General features: G+C 31.6%; 1 long non-coding RNA gene across 1 annotated transcript in view; it reads left to right on the top strand.

Moving 5' to 3' along the window:
* The window catches only part of LOC134474702 (uncharacterized), a 74,275-nt gene extending 49,052 nt beyond the window's left edge, over nt 1-25,223 (top strand). Inside the window, exon 2 of the long non-coding RNA XR_010045578.1 lies at nt 1-25,223. This exon is cut by the window's left edge and continues 26,539 nt beyond it. This is a non-coding gene — a long non-coding RNA (uncharacterized LOC134474702).
* Nucleotides 25,224-26,314: the final 1,091 nt, after the last annotated feature.

Genomic DNA, 26,314 nt, shown 5'->3' on the forward strand with positions numbered 1-26,314 from the left:
TGACTCCTGTACATCAGTTCTTACAGAATTCTTAATGAACAGAAAGCTTTAGTAATGCTGAGAGTCATTTGTCTGGCCAGAATGCGAGGATCTGGTAAAAAATTAGGCTGTGATCATGGGCAAAATTATGCAGTGAAAGAATTTTAGTATATTAGTTGATCTAAATACTACATTTCTCAGATCCAACAAGTAAGAGTAAAAAAAAAAAAAAAAAAAAAAAAAACCTTACTGGATATTGCAAAAATTACTGAAGTACTGTATCCTTTTGTTGAATACAGTAATTTAAGCTCTCAGAAATGAATGACCCTCTTGGAAATTGAAAAGGTGCTCAAAATACAGATCACATGACATTGCTGATATTGGGAATGAAGTAAAACAGACTAATTTCTGAAGATTATGGTTGGAGCTTAGTTTTATAAGTGATAAATACATCAGGGAATTGAGGAACTACTGTTCCTTAAATTTTCACACTGTATTCTCTTTTGCTTTTTGTTTTTGTTTTCTGCCACCTTTTTTTCTCTTAAATAAAAAAAAAAAGAATTCTGTGTTGAATATTTCAAAAATACTTACAAACTCCAGCAAAGTAATATGATAACCAACAAAAGAATGTGCATAAATAATTTTTTTCTTTATAACACAATAGGTGTTCTAAATTAATACTGAAGCATTTTTACATCCATTAAATATAGGTGAATGCTTTGTCTTTGTGTTTACTATGAAGAACTAATCCTACATCTTACTCTAGTAAATCCCAAATCTTACTCTTGTAAACACTAAATCTTACTCTGGTAAATTGTAAATCTTACTCTGAAAAAATTGAAGAACTAGCTTTAGTTCTTTAAGACTTCTAAAAATGAGATGATTTTAATGCTAATTAAACCAAAACACAGAGATACACAGATCCAGTGTATGCAGTAACATTGTATGGAATAAGAAATTGAAGAATATATATCCTTAAATTATTCTTCTGTTCTTAAAATAAATAATATAAATGTTTTAAACATTAGCTCTTGTGTCTATTCTTTTCTTTTTGAATTTTTTACTTATTTGATTTAGTTTTAGCCATTGTAGAACATTATAAAGGATAAATTATAGTAATAGCAATAGGATCTGTAGTTAAGAATAATATTCAAAATCCTTAATGACCATTGCAGATTACCCCCCACTTTATGTCACACAACAGTGAGTATCTCATATTGGAGTACTGTGGCTATTAACTCGAACTGGTAGTAAGCAGTTGCTCTGAACCAGAGAAATAAAAGGCTTTTTACAGTATAGAAAGGAATTTTATAACTAAAACTCTATTTTCTTTTCTTTGAGCTTCAGTAATTACGTTTGATAACATTTAAAATTTAATAGCTATGTGGTTTTATTTAAAATTTTGGTACTGTAATTAAAAAGATAAGCAGCTTTTTAAAAATAGCCATATATTGGTTATTAGGGATAATTAAATTGAATAAAATCTGATAATTACTATATTTCATTTCATAATAATTTTTGGATACTGTTTAATTTATACCTAAAATTACATATAAAACTATGCTTAGTATTGAAAGAACTTGATTCTAAGCACTCCATCAACTCATCTGAAATAGTAATGTCATCATTTATTTTTACATACAATAACATTTTAGTGAAAAATATTTTTCATCTCTGTTGTTTTTCACTTTTGATTACCAGAAAGCAAGTTTTAAAAGTTGTGTTTAATGTATACATGGTGAGACATATTTTTTACATTATTAAACTGATTTAATTTTCAACAGAACAATATGAATGAAATTATCAAAAAGTATGGGAAAAATACAGTGTCACATAGACCAGTTGTGGCAAACCTATCTGTTGCAGCCAGCTATTTGTTATCATTGAAAGCTCTAAAAGACTCAACATCACTGTTATAGATCATTCCAAATTTTTCTGCTAGCGTGCCTCTGGCACATGCTTATAACAGCCTCTGAGTACTTGGATGGATGAGAACAGTGAACTGAATCCTAGAGAAACAATTCCTTAGGTACCTTTTTGAGCTGGGCCCAGAGTCTCAAATGGAAAGTTTATACTTTGACACCTTTAGTCCTGCAACAGGTTGGGTGTTGGCGACTCATGATATCTCCTCAAGGCATCTTTCTTGTTGTCCAGTTTCATAATCTCTTCAAGAAACACATATCCTTTTCCCTCAGCTTACACACACTTCTTTTCTGGCCAGGATGTGAGTTATTGAAACTTTTCTGCTCTGGATTATGTTCCCGATGTTCACTGTACATCTGGCTAAAAGAAACCAGCAGCCTGAATGTTCAGCTGCTTTGAAATTTCCCCAAACAGATCAATTGGTTCACCATGTTTAAACATAGTCTTCCTCAGTCTCCTGACAAGCACAATATGTAGATGAGTTTTTTGTCAGAATGTAACTTGCTTGGTCTCCATTCCCCAATAGAATCTGCACTCCTTTAGAAAATCTGAAGGGCAGCCTTTACTCTCTGCAGTCCTATTAGCATTCTTCCGGTCTGCAGAATTAATCAGAGTTGTTTATAAGTGTTTGAGGATTTCTTTAGCTTCTATCTCCAAAGCATTCCAAATATTTTCTGCAAACTACTACCAAAGAGTTGTGAACCACATTGTCAGATATAATCATACCAGTGGCCAAGCATTCTAGTAGCAATTTTCTATATTGGTCCTAGTTACTTTTTGTTGCTGAGATACAATATATGAGACTCATAAATTAAAGGAGAGGTCAATTTTAGCTCAGTCTGTGGAGGTTTCAGTTCAAAGACAGGTGGCTCCAAGGCAGGGCAGCATGTCTAAGAGACATGGCAGAGAAAAAAAGCTCATTACTTAGTAGCAGGACACAGAGATACATCAAAGAGGAGAGTAGAATAGGCCCAGTAAGGCCATACCCTCAGTGACCTCCCTTATCCAACCAGAGTTCACCTCCCAAGTCAAATTTAGCAGACTAATCCACTGATGAATCTCACGCACTCATGTTCCGATCCCTTTTCAAAGTCCCACCTATGAGCTCATGAGACTTTGATGGGACATCTGCATACAATCATGACAGTCAGGTATAATCACAACAATGACCCCACTGTCTGTTAGCAAATCTCTATATGGGTCATCTTTTTCTTTGCTAGATACAGTTCTCATCATCCACAACTTAAAGGAGGGGAAATTTATTTGTGTTGTTGAAAAGTATTGAGTTTTAATTGATCTTTGAAGACAAAATGATATCTCAAAACTAAATAATTATGTACATTTGCATGGTTAGTGGCATAGTAGTATTTAGTGTGTTTAGATTATTTCAGTGGTTTTTCATTTTAGAAAAGAGCTATCATTTTCCTTTAAGAACTCGATGTATTTCTGTAGTGTGTATCATTTCAATTTCTTTGTAATGCATATATAATTATGACTTTATTATGTATCTTTAATTGATTATTAGCTAGTGAAATATAAACTACAGAGAAATATAGTCCAAAAATACCCTATAGAAATAAGTACAATAGAAATACTAAAGTGCTTCTCACTCTAAAAGCCATTGTCATTACAAATTATTGAACAAAAACTTTGCAGAGGGGCTGGGGATTTAGCTCAGTGGCATAAGTGCCTGCCTTGCAAGCAGGCAATCGTGAGTTCAATCCCTGGTACCGATAAAAAGGTAAAAGACAAAAACAAAAAAAGGTGAAGCTGCTCAGACCTCTACTAAGCCCTGCTCTTTACCTACCATTTAACTTGTTGCTCTGTCTTCTGACATTGTACAACCTTCTGACACCTCCAGATTCCAGCTTTTCAAAGCTAGTAGTGTCTTCCCATGACTTCCTGTTATCTATAGGCCTAGGGTCATGACTTTGAGTCTGGAAGGACCTCTTTTTATCTCTGGTTATTTCAGCTTTCTTGTATATTATGCTTTCTCTTCTTGGTCATTCAAGGCACAAAAGACTCTCTCAACTTTTTTGGAAAATTTATGGAAGGTTTAAGTAGGAAGTACCTTTTTAGGACACTGGAAATTCAATGCCTATCGTAGGCTATATTTTGTACCATATAAATATCTATCACTGAATTATGAATTATTGAAATAATAGATTAAATATTTCATATTTATATAAATTGCCAGCATAATGACTACCTATGGCAAATACTCAATGAGACTTTATCAGATAGCTAAATAAATATGCAATCAAGCTGTGTGTGGTGGTGCACACCTGTAATTCCAACATTTTGGATATTGAGGCAGAAAGATTGCCATGAGTTTGAGACTAGTTTTGGACACAAAGTGAATTCATGGCCTCCCTAAACTAAATAGCAAGATTGTGGCTCAAAACAAACAAACAAAAAACACAATGAACATCATTTTAGGAAAAAATGATCTAATACTAGCTTTAGGGAAAATCAACTATAACGGAAAAATAGATAATTATGAAAACTGAAGTATTACTTATTTTTCATGGGTACAGGTAAAAAAGTTTATACATTGATTTAACTTCTCTATTTTATACGGTCTATTTCTCATCATCAATTTCCTTGATAAAATGAAAGTTTAAAGGTGGATAGGGAGGTTGTTACCTACCAAATAAAAAGACTATAAAAATCGTATAAGCTAGTTAAGCAACACTGATCAAGACATAATACACTTTCAAAGAATTCATGACCAGTTTAGAACAGCTGATGATCTGAATCTGTCTGGGAAATATTAACCCCAGAAGGTTATTAATCCTGTACCTTGTTATTAAGATGATAATTAAAAAGTAGAACATATGGATCTTTAACGGTTGATAGACAGACTGTAAATTTTAGAGAATTTATATTATCCTTTTTAAAAAAGCATAGGTCGACATTAAATGTTAAATAGGTTTTTAAAATCTGTACTGCATGCAATTAGTATTTTGAAGTAATGTACCATAGTAAGCAAAATAGGTTGTTAAAATGGTTTGACTTTGTTTATTTCAGCAAAGTGAAACCTGTTGGCTAATAAAAGTAATGCTTAACTTCGTCTCCATCTCCCCCGTAATTAGGAAGCAATATCTATAAAAATACTAAAGTGAAATTAAAGAAGTCCTTCAACCAAGTGTATGAAACTAGGATATGTTATACTAATAAACACATACACATTTCTTTTGACTATTCATGCACTTTGAGTACTGTGGTTCAGAGAGTTAAATTTAATATATATTGTTCATTTAGATAGCTTATTTAATAATGCTTCTAAATTATTCAAATTGTATGATTATATTAAGTATAATAGTGTTGAGTATAAATTGCAAAGGATATCTTTATAATTTTCAGTATAAAATGTCTCTAGGAAATTTACACATTACAAATCTGTAGTAAATAAATGTGTACACTCAACATATTGGAGTTACATTTTGATTCCTTCTGTTGGCATATGCTATACTATTTGGGTCACCATAAACCATGATTTATCTGAAAGAGTTCTAGTTCATTTATCTTGACATAAAATGATTATTAATTTGCCATATTCAAGACTTAAAGTATAGTATCATTGTGAGGTGGGATGCAAGTATACTGTACTGTGCTTTGGCCCAAACCTGACACATCATTTCTTATAATGCATTGGCCAGAATGAGCCGTATGTCTGTTCACAACAATGTAAGTCCTGTGGAAAGGAAAACCCATAAATGATGGACATCTTATTGTGTCACTGACTAAATAAAATCTCTGAACCCACTTTTAATTTTATCACTTGAGGTGTTTTCGGTTGTTGGTTTCTCCCCATCCAAAATGTCCTGTTGTAAAGTTGTGAATCTCCCAATATATCCCTGGTTTCTCCCAGTAACTCTCATGATTATTAATTTCTCTTCTCTTTGGAGGTAAAGCAAGATAATTTGTTAATGTTGTGTTTTAACTATATTGTAATTTTTACTTTTAGTATATATTTAAGTTGTTAATCATTACCCAGTGTAGTCTTTAGCCTGGCCCTGATTTTATTCCAATTAACATGTTTCTGATTGGAGATTTTTGCTACTATCGCCCATCACCTTTTTGTTTCATTTCACTCTTTCTGTCTCTTTACTTGTATGTATTTATGCATTTTGGTTTATTTTTTGTGGTCCTGAGATTAAACTGAGGATCTTTGCCTTGAGTTATATCCTCAGAACTTTAAAATTATACATACGTATCTGTATATTTCTCTTTTGAGACAAAGTTCTGTTAAGTCAGTAAGTTACACTAAATGGGCTCAACCTTGTGTGGTATTCTTTCCTCTGTCATCTTGCATATTTTTAAATTTTATATAGAAAAATTTCCATCATTTTTATCATTTATCTTAAATATTCATATTGATCTATTGAGATATATTTTGTAATTATTTTCATCCAAATATACTTTATCTTTCAATTGTTGATTTTACTGATTTGCCTCCACTAGGTTAGACTCATTTAGGTTGACTCAGATTCTTACTGCCAGCTTACATCTGCAGATTACTCTGTACATATATTTGTTTTAGATTCTTGTCATCTGTTGATGAGAACAAAGAAAATTTGAATTTTAAGCAGAAAACCTGTTATTGGTATGGAATGCATTTTAGGTTTTGGGCCTAAAGGCAAAATTCTACCCTCAGGCTTTAAGACCAAAGATTCAGTGATCTTGCACTAGCAAGTCTAATTGCTTTGATTTTATATTCTTCCAGAAAGTTCTTTATTTGTTTTTATCTTGGCCACACAATTTTGAGTAATTTCCAATTTTTTCCCATTTTTCTTCATTAAGAAAGAGAAGAGTCATCAAAGCAAGGGGTTACAATATCACTTTGAAAGGAAATTGTTTATTTTTGTAGACTTTTAGTTTTAGAGTCAAATAGTACTTGACATCTGTATAAATTTTTAGAGCAGTCTCTTTGCAAGACAGTGTTCAATATTATATTTTCAAAGACTGGGAAGAATATTTCAATCTTTGTCTACTAAATGATATCACAAAAATAAAATAGCTCTTTTCGCAGATATTACTAAAGCATTTCACAAAAGAAGAAATTATTATGAAAATGTGCTTCATTTTTATTGTAACCAAGAAATTGCATAAATTTTTAGAAGTATATTTTAATGTTCCCTCTTAAAGCCTCCACAAATGTTAATACTTGTTAACAGAGTTTTGTACAAATATCAGTGGACCCTCAGCTCCAGTAGTGTACTTTAGTATGTGTTTTATATGAAGTTTCTGATACACAGACATATCATTTGTCAGGGTTCTTGATACTGAGTAGTAAACATGCTATGTGGGTACTAGAATACCAGTTATTTCTTATATAATCTGTATAGTTATGATCTTGTTTTAAAACATATCTTGTTAGGTACTAGCACAATTTGCTTCAGCTCTTCACATTTATCTTAAGGAAACAGAGATGTTACTCAAGCATTAATCCTGTGTTCTGTGTGTGTAGGATGCAGTGTCCTCAAAAGTTACCCTCTGCAACCTGTTCCTTATAAAGAGCAGTATGTGTATCTTTTGTCCCTGAACAAGTTTTGACAAATACAAAAGCAAAGCCTAATGCAGCTACATATAGGAAACAGCAACATACAGAGGGGAATTAATAACTGAAATTGAAGGATAGCTCACTGACTTCATTTTGTAAAACTCTTCTAAAATATATTAAAAAATTAATAATTACTTCTGAGGATGATGATTGACCTTGTGAATGATGTAAACAAAATAATATCAGGAAATCTCAGCATGAGAATACATAAATTTGATAATTTCTATCTTTGCACATGGAAAAACATTCTAAGAGAGTGAAATGGTCCTCACTGTAAATTAGCTAATGCTATTAGTTAGGACCAAACAATTATAAAGGAATAACCTTTTATCTTTCAAAGCATAAACTGTAAGTTTTTAAACCTTAGGATTTCAAAATCTAAAAGAAGTATACAGTGGTTTTAAATTGTTTTACTTGATTTAGATTTTAAGGCATCAATGATGCTATAGTTAATTATTTTGAACTAAATATTGCTAAAGGAAAACATTTATTGAGAATGATGTTGTACAGTGAAATTTTTACATTGCCAAAGAAGGAAAACATCTTTTAAAAATAATGCTGAAGAGTGGAAAATAAACCTTTAAATAGGGTACTACCAGGAAGTGATGCACAGGCTTTACATGTTGTATTACAACCTTTCAGATACTAGAATAAAATACCTGAGGCATTTGCTGATTAAGAGAAAATTCAGCTTACAGTTTCAGAGGTTCCAATTCAGGATAAGGTGGGCCCATTGTTTTGTGCCTTTAGTGAGGAGGATGCCAGTGATGGGGAGGCATATGGGTTGCATATTGTTTACATCATGAGCCAGGAATACCGACAACAGTGAGATCGCAACTCCAGTCTTATTTGAAGGCATACTCTCAGTGATCTAAGGACCTCTGATTAAGCTTAATCTCCTAAAGATCTTTAGCACCTCCTAATAGTGCTGCTCAGGGATCCAGCCTTTAGCACACTCATCTAAGTCACAGAATAGAGAACAGTTTTTGTTTTTTTAAAATATGCATAATTTATATTGCTCTGTAAATATTTAAATAGTGACCTCTACCTTTATAATTATTCTTAATGGTTTTATTGTGATATAAATTTTGTTAAGGGAAGCCATGGTAAAGACAGTGAGCATTGATAGAAAAATTTTGTTTTAGTGTACACATAGAAATGATATTCTTACAACCTCCCAAATGCTTTTGTGCTGTGTTAGTTTATTTTCTAGTACTGTAACAAAATACTTGAGATAAATAACTTACAAGGAATAAAAGTTTAATTGGGATCATGGTTTCAGAGGTTTTAGTCCATGGTCAATGCGCCTGCCACTCTGGGCCTTGAGTTGAAGTGGTTTATGATGGAATTTGTGGCAGAGGAACCTGCTTTCTTTGCTGGAAAGCAAACAAAAGAAGCAGGAAGGGGCTAGGGTCTCAGTATCCCCTTCAAGATCATATCAACAACGACATAGTTCCTCCCACTGGGTCACACCCCTAAAAGACATTTTCTCATACCACCACAGGCTGAAGACCAAGCCTTTAGTACGTCAACCTTGGCAGAACATTCATGATCTAAACTAAGCATCTCCCTTTGTACTCTTACTCCAACTACCATGTAGTATATTTCATTGTGAAGTCAGAGTCATAATTCAGTATTTCTAAGAATTCTAGTATTCCTAGTGTTTTCCATTCATAAACTACTTAAATAATAAGTATGACCAGTGAATCTTTATCCATGTGGGAAATTTAATTTGCAGATAATTCCAATAACTTCTTGAGTAGTTCGAAGTATAAGTGAAATTTGTTATATATCTAGGACAATCATGACAAATTAACTCAGATGCATTGTCTTATTTAAAAATTTTATTTAAGGAGAAAAAAACAGAAAAAGGGTACAAATTATACAGAATTTCAGAAAAAATAAACAGGAAATCACTAGTTAGTAGATTACATATTGTCATCTTAGAAATAGTTGTTCAAGTTACAAAATTAAAGCATATAGAGTGGACATTCAAACAGTGAGACTGCAAACAGTTCTGTTCAATGATCCAATAAAACTCGGTAATACGGTTACCTATCTTATACACTTAAATATACATGCAGTTATGTCCTTTAGAGCACTTTATTTTCCTCTCTTTTGTACAATTACAATTACACATTTTGGGTTTTATTACTCCTACTGTTCTTATTACTTTTTTTTTTTTTTTGAAGAGAGTAAAACCAAATATGACATAATAGGACAGAGTCAGTCAAATCAAAAGGATGGACGTAATACATACTGTAAAAACAAAATACAAGATGATCAACAATGGTTAATATAATGCCTCTTGCTATCTTAAAAAGAATTGCTATATCATCAGTTATAATAAAATTGAACAAAACAGTAAAGAACAAAACCAATAAAACCAAAATATTGGAGATATTAGGACTTCAAAAGAAGATAATAGTCAACCAGAATGGGGCTCATAATGATCTTACTGTCTTCATAGTTGTTGCCTATACTTTCGAACTTGGTACTATCAAGCAAAACAAAATAGAGGAAAATCAGTCAAAACAAGATGGTGAGAGCAATACAGGGTTTCAAATCAAGTGAATAGGAAATCAAAGTGGGTTACTATAATATGTCCTGTTATTTTTTTTTATTTTTCCCTTCATTAAAAGGATAAAAATGAAAAAGTAGATAATAAAAAGGAGATTGAGATAAAAGAGAACATAACAACAAATCAGCACAGGTCAAAACATAACCATTTAAGCAAAATAGTGTTTCACCACAAGATAATCCCGACATAAAAGTAGTTACCATAGTGTCTTTTTCCTTGAAATCTTTGGGTATAACTTTGTGTATTGTAGCATCAAACATATCAAGACAATGTAAAACCATTCAAGAGAATGACAGTATTACAGGGTATTCAGAATCAACTAACAGAAAATGAACAATGGTTTCTGTATAATCTCCTTGTCTATAAAAGTTTTTGTTTATATCATCACATATAATAAAATCCAATAAGATACAACACGTTAAAACTGATGGAGACAGAAGAACAAAAGCTTGATGGGACTTTAAAACAAGAGGATATTAAATCAGCACAACCTATGATGATGTCTTGTTTTCTCCAAAATGGCTGTTCCTACCATCCAACCTTCTCTGCCTCATTTCTGTTGAGCTCTTTTTCTGTCATTAGTTGTCAGTTTGTCTTCTTCATTTTACTTTCTGCTCCATTCATGGTGGCCTCTCTGCCACTGTTTCTGGAATCTTGGTATTTTTCATTTTTAGAATATCCTGCAGTATTGAATTTATTGTTTTATAACTCTGGAGCCAAAAATCTGAAATTAAGATGTCAAGGTCAGAGTTCCTCCTAAGGCTCAAGGAAAGAATCCTTCATTGGCCTTTATGACTTGGTTTATCACCATTTATTCCCATACCTTAGCTTATAAAGCTGTAGTGCTCTATTTTCTCTGGATGCCAAAACCAAACCAAACCAAACCAGATACCGTTTTTAATTCCTTAGGATTACTGTGTTTCCCACTGTGAGGCTTTGGTTTGTCCCATATTGTAAGTCATGGGAAACTAAAAGAAATTATTATTATCCAAATAGTTTCCTTCTGTGAATGAAGAGAGTATTGTTACTAATTGTCTTAGGACAGTGGTGATGAACCTATAGCATGTGTGTTGAAGTGGGCTGTTTGTAACACTGAAACCTCCAAAAATTTCACCTTCACTGCCCTAGGATAATAAGCATAAATAAATCATTTAGTTCTCCTAGGTATTTATTAATGTACTGATAGTTTTATTGGTAATTAAAATAATGGCCACTCTTACATGTCTTAGTAAAGGAAAAAGTTATGGTTCGATAAAGCTTCTCTCAATTAGTTTTTAATATTTCACTATAATATTAAAACAAGAACTCGGTTTATAATAACTCAGTTATAAGAAAGTTTCTAATGTAGATGGATGATTGCACCAGCTGAAACATTTGTTTTGTAAAATTGCTCAGAGGGGAGAAGCTCCATATGTAATTTATAGTGCAAAGAAAATGCTACTGTTTATTTAATTTACAAATTACCACAATGAATTGAACACTATTCTTGCATATACATCATTTTTATTCCAATTGGTTGAATTACTGCAAAAGGAATTAAATATTACTAAAACTCATCAGAATATCATTGAAGGCAAGCTAAAGATAAACTGATTTAAACAAAAGTTAAGGTGATAACACTTTGGAGCAAATGATCAGTTTTCATTTTGCAACTGTTTCAAATAACTGAATATTCAGTTATACAAGATGTTTTTATGAGTGTCAATTATAATAAATGATGTGTTGAAATAAGAATATTTGAGGAATATGCTTTAGAGACCTCAGTTATAAGAAAAAGAATCAAAGTGGGGCTAAAAGAAGGAAGACACTGAATATAATGAATACAGAAGTATAGGAAATTAGAAATAAATAAAAGACGACATTTGAGAAACAAAAAATATGTCTTTGCCAACAAATGTAGAAAGAGAGGATTGATTTTGGAGTTTCCTCATTGTGAGTAGAATGAATGTTACTGGCTTAGTAGCTTTATATAAAGTGGTTTTGCCGCAAGAATAAGCTCTGGCATATGGCAGTGCAAATAAGTGTCCTATTTATCTCTGTCATATTCCTTCAAAGACTGATTTCAAAGAATTGTTTTTAGGAGATAGAAGACAACTGATTAATGACATCCTTATAGTCTTCTAGCTAGTCCTCTAGCTAGTCATCTATTATGCAAAACCTGTAATGTTGATGGAAACAAGTAGAATATCCATGAATTGTCTCATTTTGACTCTTTTAACCCAAATAATACATTAACCATTATAACAGGCTACAGGTCAGAAATTAGATAGGAAATCTAATTTCTTTGATTAGTGATCTGTCTACCTACACATTTGAGTAAGAATGGAAAAGAACAAATATCACTTCTGTTACAAAATATGGGATACTTGATAGCCAAAGGGAGCCTACTAGGAGAGGATAAAATACATGGGGAAAAAGACTTTATGTGAGACTATAGAGCTTTTTTGTCAATTGTGGTATTCCCAATAGCCAGGAGAAGCTCTGCTATAGGCACCATAATTTAATCCAAGTGGAGTAATGTGACTAATAGCCCAAACATTTGAGTGTGTGGATGAGAAAGCAGCACACACACTGACTGTCAAAAGGAAGATAGGTGGATTTCTATGTGTGGACTTAGAGGATTGTCATGATGTACATACACTTTCATGCAAAATCCCATTTCAAGGCTCTCTATTGTGTAACCATATTTTTATGATAATAATACTGTAAATATCATGCTATCATAGAAAATTAGATGAGTATCTTCCAGTTTGTTATACTGTGATATCTAAATTCAGGATTAGATTGAAATGACTCTGCAAAGTGACTTTTTTAACTTTGTATTTTTGAAAAAGTGATAAAGTAATAGATGATATTCATATTGAATTCTATATTTTGTGATGAGCAAACAAATGCTTGAACCACTGATTAAGACAGGATTATTCAATTTAAGAGGATATAATAAAACAAAATTACATGATTTATAACTTGGACAACAACCCTTTGTGTTCATCTGGGTAAGCATGGTATCTTAGTTCTTAGAGCAAAGAGGAATAAGGGTCAAACTGTGGTGGTGGAGGTGTCATGGTTACAAATTTTCTGCTGCCAAGCAGAATAAGGGAGATTTTGGCTTCATTTTCTGTATAAGATTTTTACAAGTATAATTGTAGTTTTTAAGAGTTTTAAATCCACCCCTAATCACTTTCTAGTGAGTCATACAAACTGGTATAATCAACTACCTGGATATAACTGACCTTATGAATTATGTGCTACCTATGCTATATGTAAGATTCAGCTTCCCAAAAATGTATGTTTATGTATTATACTTAACAAATAAATATTGGAGTCACAAAATACTGGTTTCCTATAGAGGGTATAGATTGTTAGGCCAGTGTCTCAGAATGTACCTCCATTTTAATCTAATTGTGTATTACACACAACTAAGGAAGATGATGAAAGGTAGGCAAGACACAGACAGGATGCAACTGTGGGCTATCTCAGCATCCTCTAACATTTTGTGTGATTCCTGCATTATGAAGAGTGGGCACACTTGCTATTAGATTGAGCAGGTATTTGGCAGACAGTTACTTTAAAAACAAAATCAGTATTAGCTAAGTAGGACAGCTGTGACCTTCCTAGTTAGTTCAGACGCAGAGAATTTAAAAGAGGAAAATTCACCCAGTGTTAGAAACTAGAAGAGTAAAAAGGGAAATAAATATGCATGAAGATCAGTAACTGCAGAATATTACCATCATTCCTAAGTTTGTTGGGCAGAAGGAGAAAGTGATTCCTCTGTGCTCCAGGACAGTGCTCAGTGGCTACTTCGGCTGCCCCTCTTCTTTTCAGCAAGCTTCACAGATGCACTAATGTAAGCTTGTCAGCAGAGTCTGGCTGCATCTCCTGGACTAACCTAGACCATTGCTGGAGTCCACACCTCAGGTGCTCCTGCTGCATCGCCTGGAGTCAGAGCCAGTGAGCACTGTGTTATAGAGACTTGAACTAACCCTACATCTGCGGGTGATTCAAAGGCAGACAAGGCCAAGTGTTGTCTGCTCTCTTGTTTTCAGTGTCTTGTTAAAAGAGTCTTACAGGGAACCAAGCAACATCAGACTCTGGGAAATTCTACCTACATGCATGTATTTAGTATTTTCATACAGTCAACAAGCACTGTCCACAGGTGCCAGGTGTATTTTAAACCTCTGTATTTTGAACAAAGCAGACAAGCTTCTACTTGTTTTGCTTACATTTTAGTACAGAGAGAAAATCAATTTGTAAATTAATTATGTAAATAATGATTTATATAAAAATATATAAATAAAAATGATGTAAAGTAACTATAAGAACTAAGAAATCGATCAGTAGGGTAATGAAGAAAGAGTAATCAATTGAAGCTGGAGACCTCACTAATAAAAAATAGTTGAGCAAACTGCCAAGGAAAAGGATGGTGATCCATTTGGCTGTCCACGGAAGAGGGTCCTCAGAGAGGCAGCACTTAGCAAGGGCAGCGCCTGGTGAGCTCAGGTGAATGACAAGTACCAGGGAAATCAAGGCGCCCCCATAGGAGTGGAGGGGAGCATGGGCAGAAATGTAGAGTTTAACACAGTCCTCTTTTTTCTCCTATGGGAAGTATTTTAAGGGTGTTTTTGCTCACAGATTATTGTGTATATGTTTTTTTCTGCTACAATCATGCTTTAAATATGTAATTTTAATTTTTAGGGAAAGGAGATGGGGAAGTTGTAGTATCCAAAGAGTGCTGTGATTTAATGAAATAACTGAATTTTTAGAAAACAGGTTCATTAGGAATTACTTTTTCAAGCCAGGTATGATGGTGCATTCCTATAGTTTCACCTTCTGGGAGACTGAGGTAGAAAGACTGCAAATTTGAGCTCATCCCAGGCAATTTAGTAATTTAGTAAGATTTTTTGTCTGAGTAAAAAATATGAAAAGGCCTATTGTATGTATTTCAATTTGAAGGCTCTGTATTCAGTTCTCTGGTGCTGCCTCCCCCTCAAAAAAGAAAAGAAAACAAAACAAAACATAATATTTTTCAAAATTATCATCACTTCTTACTTTAATAACCTTTTCATAACTTTTTATTATTAGAGTTTAGGGAAAAAATCTTCATAAGCAATGTTTTGAAGTTGAATATTCCATTAGATTAAAACAGATTTTCTTAAATTATAAGTAATGTTAGATTAAAATTATTTCTAATTATACATTATGATAAGCCTTGGGTACTTAAATTTAAGTCATTCTTTTAAAAGGTGCCTAAATGGGGACACTCTGACTGTAGCACACAAAATGTCTTAAATATAATCTACAAAAAATGATAAACTGCCCTGGAATCATTCATACTAATATTCATAGTTTACATCTTTTATGTGACTGTCAACTGCCTTTGTAGTTGCCAGTCAGTATATTTTCAAAATATATTCATATTGTACTCAAATCACAACATATCTATGTAGAAAGCTGAGTTTTTTTTTTTTTTGTAAAATGTAGAAGCAGAACAAATGTTTCTCTGACCCATATGACTTAGGAAAACAAATCTACACTAATCTGTTTTCAGAATATTGACTAACTTAAATATAGCAAGTATGGCTTATGAGTAAACATAAAAATAGGCATAGCTAAGGTAAACCGTAAGATGTAAGGTGATGATCTGTATGAAATGTCTAGCAGATAGAAAATTAGCCATTAAAGAAGTGAAAATTATGTTTTACCTGTCAAACTAAAATTGGAAACAGACAAAGTGGACAAAGGGCATTAAAACTAGTGTCAAGTTCATGCCAATAGCATGACCTGAACTATTTCAGGTCATTTTATAGATATTCTGTGTATTAGAAAGTTAATCCTACAAACTGTAAAAATAATGAAAGTTTTGTATTCTTTTCTGATATTATCATTTATGAGAATCTTGCCAAGCAAATGTTAAAAAGCATATACAACACATTTTTAAATATGTAATTGCCTATTTATTGATAATTTGTAAGGGGTAAAATGGCTTTGAAATTAACTACAACCTACATTTAAGCTGCAGTTTCATTAAATTATAGATGTTTTCTGTTGTCTCAGATCTTTGCAAAACTCTGGATTCTTAATATTTTTTCTTATCTGTAAATCAAAGTCTACTTTTACAGGGATACTTAATTTTAAAATTAATTGAAATACTTTAAGAATTGGACATGTTCTTCCTTTTTTGTATTTTTGTTGTAATTTAAATGATCAGAACTATAAGTTTGAACATGAAGCTACTCCATGTCACATGGCTTATTCATGCAACATCCTGAATTATTCTACTTAATTTAAGATTATCTATGAGATATCTTTCTGCAATGAAGATTTATAAAAATCAAATAAAAGTTATAAATGTTGTACAAACTAAACTATTAGTAATAGTAATTTGATAGCATTGATTTCTATAATAATTAATATACCTAAACTGAAATGTTGCATACATTTTGTTACTTTAACAAAACTTTTAAATTTTTAGGAAAACCTTTTAAGTAAAGAATACTATTCAGTATTCTCATGTTAGTTTTGAGCTATTTTAGGAATTCCCAAGAGTGATGAATCCCTTGAGAAAAGAAATTAATATTATTTTATCATATATGAATTTTTTAAAGGTAAACTTGTAAGTTGTAGAAATAATACATTTTATCATAGATTATTGTACATTTCATATTCTGGTAATTTAGGCTTTATTCAGTAGAGAAACTTTTTAAGTACATTTCTAAACAACTCAAAATCATGAAAACACTTGTTTCTTAAAAACTACTTTATATTTTATTTAATCTGAGTATAATAAGTCCAATGAATACAGATCATACTGAGTATGAAAACCTCAATGAATTACTCAAAACTTTCTTTTCATTTTTTAAAAAACATCTTGTATTATCTAGGTGCACTTATCAGAGATTATTAAGGATACTGGCAAGAGTAAAGTGAGTTATAACTTTTAGCCCCATCTATCTCCTGTCTTTTTTTTTTCCTGCAGTTCTTATAGTCTCAGATTTCCATGATGACCTGAGATCAATACTCTATGCAAAGTGGGCAGTGTCTTTGGTCAATTTCAGTTATTTCTGGCTTCTGTTTTCTTTGGTTCTCAGTTTCTGTCCTCTTGGAACCCTGTTCTTCCTGTTCCAACACCTACTCACAAAGCATCAAGAATTTTGCGTTTCACTTTTCTATGCAATGAGCATTGGGGGCACATTGCCAAGGGACCTCACTATGTCACAGCTCATCCAGTTCAGACACTTGGCATGCTGTGTGCCCTTGTGTGTGCTATGCTGTATTTAAAGTATCTCTGTGCCTTTGTACCTTAGTCCACAATTTCCAGACATAACATTTTTGTCTTAATTTACTTGTTGTTCATTGGTGTCAGTGAGACTACCTGGCAGGCAAGAGTTCCTTAGTAGGTAACCTGGGAAAGCTAGGAAGAGGTAAAGATTCTTTAATATCATCTGTGTAGAAACATGTGAGTAGAGTGTGTAAAAGTATGAAGAATACGGTTCATTAGAAGTAAAAGGGAAACCAGAACACAGAAAAAAGAACCTAAAATTCTATAAAGATAAGGTAATTGGTTCTACATTTGCAAAATACTAATTTCCAAGTAAGTAAATTCTGAAAATGAGAAGAGATTGTATATTAAATGGGTACATATAGACACCTAAATTCACATTTAAAAATGACTTCCTACTACTTGTCCTGCATTTTTGATTAAGCATTATGGAAGTTCACAAAGAAAGATCTGCTGAAATTGAAAGAACAAAATATTATAAATAATAGGCATGCCTTTGATTTATGTTATATCATTAACATTCAGTGTTCTGCTAAAATTTTAATTGAATCCAAGGCTATAGTTTCCTTGAATGCAAATATTTTAAGATTCGCCCATTCAGCATTTTACCTTACTTCCTTATTAGTATTTCTTATGCAATGATTATAGTCAAAGTGCTGTTCAAACCCAGGCTTGGTGGCTTAATTTATAATGCCAGTACTCAGAAGGCTGAGGCAGGAGGATTGTTGCAAGTTTGAGACCAGCCTGGGCTACAAAGTGAACTCAAGTCCAGCCTGAAGTGCATAGCAAGACCTTGTCTCATAAACAAGCAACAACAACAGAATGGCAGTTCAAGTGTTACTTACTATATGGTTTACTGGAAAACATTTGTTTTCCATTTCCTTGTATTCTAATTATCTGTTCATTGTGATGATCAGAAACTTACTAGAATCACTTCTGGTTTCTAAAAGACATTTATATTACTCATTTATATTAAGTAGAGACAAATGAAATTTTTGCATTTCTTTCCTGCTATTGTCATATATATACCTTATTTCTGCACCTTTTGTATGCATCTTATGTTCATTTTGATAATTTTGTCTTTAATATTCAGTGGAAGGTTTAATGTTTGTTTTACTGTCAGTTTTAAAGTATCCAATATTCCCTTCCCAAATTTAAGTATTTTATGTAATTTAACATTTTACAATATGCTTTTAAATAACAACCTTGGAAATCTCTGTGTTTAAATAAATTCATGTTTTCTGAATTTTTTTCTTCTATGAGTTTATATAAGTTTAAATATTTTCCCCACCAAAGGTAAATTTGTCCTTTTATATGTGTATTTAATTTCTATTTTTGTCTCTCAGCATTGTGGATGTAAAACTGAACAGTCACAAATTTTTGTATAATGTTTAAGATACTTCACCAAAGATTTGCTATGGTTTTTCACTAATAACAGAGTATAACAAAATTAAATACTGACTTGCATACTTCTTTGTCATGTGTAGGGTTGTGTTACTGGTAAACTGAATTTTAGGCTTTTGCACTGAACCACAGATCCAACATTTACTTATTTATCTATTTAATTTAAATTTTCATATAGATTCTCATTAAACCAGTAACTTGCCTAAGATTACACAGTTTTAAATAAAAGTTTGGACTTTATATTGTATTCCTTCATATTTTGTGTTCTCAGGTAGCTTATCTTTAGTTCTAATCTGGTATAGTAGGATAAAACTGTATTTCTTTTCTCTCTTTGATTTTAAAACTTTTCATTTTATATTTCATGGTGCATTTCATGTGTTGGCATTGTTAACTGAGCTGTTCATTGAATTGCAGTGGAATAACAGTACAAGAGTTGGTTAGGTGAGAGGATTGTTGTAGAAAGGGCAGCAAGTATTTGGGTTCTCCTTAATATTTTTTTTTCAATAAGGAAAACAGTTTTCTTGCTGTCATTGTTGTGAAGTGTTGACAAAGAAAGCAAATGATATTTTTTTAAATTTTATTTAAAAGGAAAAAGAAAAAAAAAACAAAACAAAGCTGTGTAAGAGTACAAGTAATACAGAACTACAAAAAAAAAAAAACAACACAGTAAGAAATCACCAGTTAATATATTACACATTATCATCTTAGAGATAGTTGCTCAAGTCACAGTATCAAAGCATACAAAGTGCACATTCAAACAGCGAGACCACAAACAATTGTGTTCAATGATCCAACCAAAAACATTAATATGGTCATCTATTTAACATCCCTAAACACATTTGCAGTTGTATCCTTTAGAGCACTTTTTCCCCTCTCTTTTTTACAACACAATTTACACATTTTGGGTTTTATTACTCCTTAGTTATTACATTTTTTTTTTTTTAGAAAAGTCAAAGTCAAATATGGCAAAACAAAGCTTATTTGGAGACATTACAAGATGAAAGGATGATTCTAATCTGGTATTAAGGGGATGACTTTGATGGAATTAATCCGCTCTGTACCAGAAGTTCATGAGTGTTCAGAGCTTTGTAAAGTAATTGAAGCAGTTGGGAAAGAAAGAGAACAGGAGCTGCAATTTGTTTTGGCTTACGTTGATTCAATTATTGGAAAACAGTCTTTAGGTGTACCAGTATATATCAAGGAATATAAGAAATATAGGTCTTGAAATGCAAATATAGTATTTTTCATGTTAATTTAGCTGCTTGAACTGTATTCTTTTTTATGTATGGATTTTTTATTTTAAAGGGAATGTAACAAAAAGAAAATGAATTGAGATAGGAAATCTACAATAGTTACTATATTGCATATTGTTTTCCTCTAAATAGTTTCTCAGACTATGAGCTTTATGTGGACTCACAGGTGGGGGCTTCCTGGTTTCTCCCCATTTTGCTTTAATTCTACTCTTAAATTGGAAAATAGAAGAGATTTTTCAAGAAAGAGTTAATGTAACATTAACTCATAGTTTAAAATTAAAATTTAATTTTAAATTAATATTACTGTAGAAAGGTAGTATTTAGATATGCCAGATAATTAAAATATTAACCCTATTTCATATTAATTTAATTTCAAATTAGTTCAAAGACTCATAAACTTTGAAAGAGTTTTCAAAACTAAGTGTCGAGGGAAAATTTTGCCATAAAGAAAAATACAAAATAAGTTTTGTTTCACAAATATCTTTGAATATTAGTTTGTTTGATATTTATTCCTTTTTTCTGTCTCCTTATTTGTATATGGCAAGGCAAAATCCGTATATGTGGTGTTTGTGCAATTTGTATGTGTTAGTAATAAAAATAAGTGTACATATTTGTGGTTTCAATAAATTTATGTGCATTTAGCTCTTTTAAAAAGATATAGATAGTTCTTTAAAAAATAAAAAAATAAAAAGATATGTGGCAACACTGTACTATCAGTGTAAATTAGTTTCTAAACTTTCAAACTAAAAATGCAATAACTGAAAAGTATTCTAAGTATTACATCTTTCAAACAAACATTCACTGTGCATTTCATGTTGAACTTGGCCAGTATACGTTTGATTTATACATAAATAAAGCAAAAAGACATCCTAAAACTCAGGAAATGAGTAACGGAACAAGTGTAATATGTGAGCAACAGAACATTTTGACCTTAAAATGTCAGATTTCTTAGCACTTAAGCCTGGATTCTGGCTTTGCTACTTAATTTATATTTAACCTTGAGCAAGGTCCTCTGTATGTCTACACATTTATTTTCTCAATCATACAGTACAGGAGTGTTGCAATCTAAACCTCTATCTTTCCATACGTTGCTGAGAGTAGCATTTTTGTGTCTGTACTGTCCCATTAATAGATAGTGCATTAACTAATGAGAATGTCCAGTCCTTCTCTGAATAACTCTAATGTCTGTCATTTTTTTTGCTTATATTGATCTAAAAAATCTATCTTTGTCTACATTTTGCAGTGTTCAAAAATGGTTAGGTATGGCCTTGGTGTATTCATATAAATTATTTATAGGAGTGACATGGGATTGGACAGGGTATTGTATTATGGTTACATTTTTTTAAACAACAGTAACAGCAAAAGCCAAAATAATCCACCTAGTTACTCTGTTAACAAATCTTTGAGTCAGCCTTGATCCCTTCCTACAATGGAAATACATCTTTCATATGACCGCTTGCCATCAGCATAACAACTGCCGTCTTTACTCTTAATGTAGAAATAGCTCGACAATTGAGCTGTCTTATTTTTCTTGCTCTTTACTTCCCCTAATAGCCACAATATTCTTTTAAAAGTAGATTGTATCAGGGTTTTGCTCAAGTCTTCCAATAGCTTCCTTTAACTCTGAGGCAAACTGATAAGGTCTGGCTTCCCTTGTCATGCCAACATCTCTGACTCCCTCTGGTCTGCACTCTACTCCAGATATAATGGCCTTCCTTCTTTCCTTCAGTTTACCTGAAAACTTGCATTTTGGTCATAGACGTTCCTTCTTGAAAGTTTTGCGTGGCTTCTTCCCACTTCAGTTAATTATTTGCTCAAATATCACTTCCCTGGAAAAGGCTTTACCAAAACTGTTTAAATTTACCTTGCCAGTTTATCATTCTCTATAATTTTATTGCTTTATTTAGGTTTGGTAACACTGATTGCGTGTTTCTTCCTAAGAGTATAAGGTTGGTAAAGTGTATCTTGTTCATCAGTATATGTAGAATTCCTGGCCCATACTTAGGAACATAGTTATTATTGCTAACTGAAAAATTCTTGTTCCTGTCTTACATAGTATCCTGTTTTCATTTTATTTATGAAACTACATGCTTTTGAATGCCATATGAGTTGTTTGACTTTAATATATGTGCTTAAGACATACCTTGATGTATTTGCTTATGCTATACTGATATTATAACTTTAATTAGAAAAATCAAGCCAGCTAGGAGAAAATGCTGTTATATTTAAAAATTAGCCTTGTTAATATTCAACATATATGGTTGGAAATATTTGGCTATAATTTTACAGGTATAATATTAATTCTAATGAATATATGTAATTATCATAAAAATTAAAATATCAGATATAAGTTTAGTATATTGAAAAGCTCATATTTTGTGATTATAGGTCACAAAATCAGTGCTATTTCTATTTATTCAACTTAATTTTTCTATTCAAAGATACTAAAACCCCATGTTAATGTTTTTCAGGTTAATCTTGCTTTAATGAAAGAATATGAATTTTTAAAATAAGGGTGATTTTAAATCCTTGAGAAGACTTTATCATAAAAATTATCAATATATGTTGTAAAATATGAACAGTGAACATCAATTTTAAGATATAAGCTACCTTTGTATTTATCCATGGCATAAGCAGGGGATATCGATATGAATGATGCTTGTAAAAATTTGCTTTTTGAAACAAAAATATAGAAATTAACAACACAAAGGTTAACATTTATTCAAACATAATGCCAAGCGAATTATTGCTTATTTCATATTATTTACAAATTTTCCTGTTATGCACATATTTAACATACATTTAAAAATAAAACTGATGATAGTATGTTATTTAAAACAATCCATATGCAGGTAATGGTTAACTCTATGTAATCATTTGAACAGGCTTACTATTAAAAATTGTTCATTTTAAAATACTTTAGAGTATGATCTGCATATTTTAATATATAGATTTAGATATCCTTTTATATACTTGACATTCATATTATAAAATCATCCATTTTTATGCCTTTGGTTACTTTTCCTTTATTTTATATACATGATCTTAATTTAGATGTCATTGAACTAGAGAACACAAGAAATATGAAAAAGAAAGGACCCATCTCAAATTCAGATAACTTTAGACAGGAGTGGAACATAAGTGAGTATCTTTAAAAAATCAGATTCATCTTCTAAAACTTTTGTCATTTTGAACTTCACCCTTAAGCTTTGTGACACGTCTTCACTCTTACTTTTTTAAAGGGTTTTATTTCTCACCACACATCAACTAAGTCATTAAATATGTAACATGTAACTGTTGTAATGCTACACATACTGTATACTATTAAGTGACCCCTGTACAATCCTGTTTTTTGAAATAAATAAAATCACTAAGGACATTCAGAATAAGCTGGGACACAGTATATAGTGAGAACAACAAATACACCATCATGAAATTTCTGCCATTAGATACTAAGTAGTGAACAAGAAATCCCCCAAAAATATTAATACGTAATTGCATTGATAGGAAGAATACTAGGTTTCATACAATGATAGAGAAAGTATTTTGATTAACAACTAATGTTAAGGAAAGTTTCCTAGAAGATATCACTCTTAATTGAAGCCCTGAAGGATGGTAGGGTTTAGCCAGGGAAAAGGTAGAAAGATAAGGCTTTATTAGACATATTTACAAATCCTAAGAGAACACAATGACATAAAGAAATACAATGAAATTAAATGTGTGAGTGGCATGGTTTTTGAGGCAGGTAGTAATGTGGAACTAAAGATCTCCAGGAGAAGTTTTGAAGGCTTTGTGTATACCATGTTGAAGGTAGGTTTTTATAAGGCTGGGAAGTGTCTGTGTGGAATGGCTGCTCAGTGCTCTGGGTCAGTCTTCAATCAACCAGCCAATTACCAAGAAGGTAATAAATAAATAACTTTTATTGTAAGTTAAAGACATGAAAAAGTTATTCTGAAAAAGTGATATAATCCAGTTCACGTGGGGTTTTTTTGTTTGTTTTGTTTTACTAAGAGTCAAACTCATGACCCCATGCTTGCCAAGCATGTGCTGTGCCACTGACCTATATCCCCAGCCCCACAATTTCACATTAAACAAAATGTTCTATGGCTGAATTCTTGCAATGAGTGAAAATAATCACACAGTATCTGTTAAATTATATATATATATATATATATATATATATATATATATACTCACTAATGAAATTCATTTAAAAAGGATTTAAGATTAAGGTAAAAATGATAATGACAAACTGTCCTTTTGCTATCCTTAAATGTCTTTTGATCCATGATAAGTGAATAATTTTCTACTTAGGAAAGTTTCAAATTGTGTAAACTTAAGATTTTGGGGGTGAAAAAATAAATATGATTTTAGACATGCTTTTTAAAACACAAACATAGTTATGAATAACACCTGTAAATATAGTTATAGAAATAGTTGCATTCAAATAGACTGTAAATTTTTCCTTTTAAATAAAATCTTGCTCTCATATATTTCTGCTAAAATTAATTTCAGTTCTAGAAGGTATGGTTTATGCCTTTAAAAAAACATAAATTCCAGATATTCCAACTTGTTTAACTTTGGCTCTGTGTGGGTGTACATTATGTCATAATTGTCTTAGTTACTTTTCCCATTTCAGACACAAAATATCTGATACTCAAAGTTAAAAGAGGAAGGGCTTATTTAGCTCTCAGTTTATGGAGGTTTCAGTTTATAGTTAATTCGCTCCAGCACAGGGGCATTAAAGAAGAGAAATATTTTGTGGCAGGTAGACAGCAGTAAAGTGGCAGCTACAAGCATCAACCTTTTTCTCTCTCTCCAACTTTGTGGGTGAGTAATATGCACACCCTTCATCTTAGCATCACATCATAAATCAATCGCTGCATCACATCCTTGACCCCATAAACCATACCACACACCCTAGATCCAGCCATCTCCAAAAAGCTGCATCTATGACCACATACAACAGCTTTTGTGGCATCTAAACACAAGCCATAAGTTGACAGAAATAAGTAGCAATATTGCAGAATTTAGTAGAGAAACTCTTATTAAAAAGTGCACTCTAACAAAAAATTGGATTTTCCAGATACATTTATGGAATCTAAAAACAAGTTAGACAAAATGCATTGGAATTGGTTTCCAGAGGGATGTGAAACAGCTCATTTTGTATGAATTCTCATTATAAAGGTTAATTTTGGACTTTGTAAAAGAAAATGATCATAACCTCCTGTCAGAAAATTTCAGATCTACATAAGTAGGAAAAAGTATGTATAACTATGGAACTTTTAAAATACTTATTGTTGTATTTTGGAGAGTATAATATTTCATATAAAAGCAGAGAAAGTAGAAAATTTATTATTTTGAAATCTTACTATTGAATGTTTTATAGTTAAACATAAGATGTCTTTATTTTCAAAATTACTTTCAGGGGTAACATGAATCTATTTTACGTCTTTAATTATATTCTCAGTTACTTAGAAATATTTAGGTATTAAGATTAAAGCCAATCTATTATATGTCTATATGGATAGATACCCAAATAGTAGATAATTGAAAGCATAACACATGATTTTTTACCCTATTTTATTTTACATTCTTACATATCTCCATTTGTGAATAATAATAAGATGAATTTTCAGAATACAGTTTAATATGATCTAGAATGAATTTTACAGAAGTCCAAATACATATAGGAAGAAATACTAATTTTATAAACTATCCATGTCACATTTTCTTATTATAAGTCAAATTTTGTATAGTTAGTGTAAAACAAAATATGTTACTTTTCACTTATTCTGCTACCAAAAAAGATAGCCAACAGAACACAGTTCAATAAATGTTTAGCTTGAGAAGAATGTGCCCTGTATTAGGTTAACAGATAGTTTGAATTTTTACATTAATATCAACAGTAAATTATTTCATCTATTAGAACATAATTCTGCCAACCAGGCAAAATGTAAATTGTCATGAACTTCAAATTTTGGTAATCTTTTTGGGATGATATGAAATTATAGATTCAGGTTTGAGAGCCAAAATTAAATATATATGTCTGTACATAAGTGTACAATAAAAGAAGTTATAGGTAAACTCAACTAGTGACAGTATAATAGATTCTATGGAAATTCTTAAAAGAACATTAATTGTCCGTAAAAGAATGCTGTCTCTTGCTTAAAAAGGACTCCTCGAGTCACTTCACTTACTTTAGCTTTAGGAAATTAAACAAAATGTGTTCATGTAAAAAAATGGCTTTTTACAGGGTTAAAAGGGTTATAATTGATTACAATAATTGATGATAAGGGTTATAATTGATTACAATAATTTTTAAATAT

Source organism: Cavia porcellus, unplaced genomic scaffold (assembly GCF_034190915.1).
Source record: "Cavia porcellus strain 051 isolate PalLab524CR breed Dunkin Hartley unplaced genomic scaffold, mCavPor4.1 scaffold_35, whole genome shotgun sequence".
NCBI classification, from domain to species: Eukaryota; Metazoa; Chordata; class Mammalia; order Rodentia; family Caviidae; genus Cavia; species Cavia porcellus.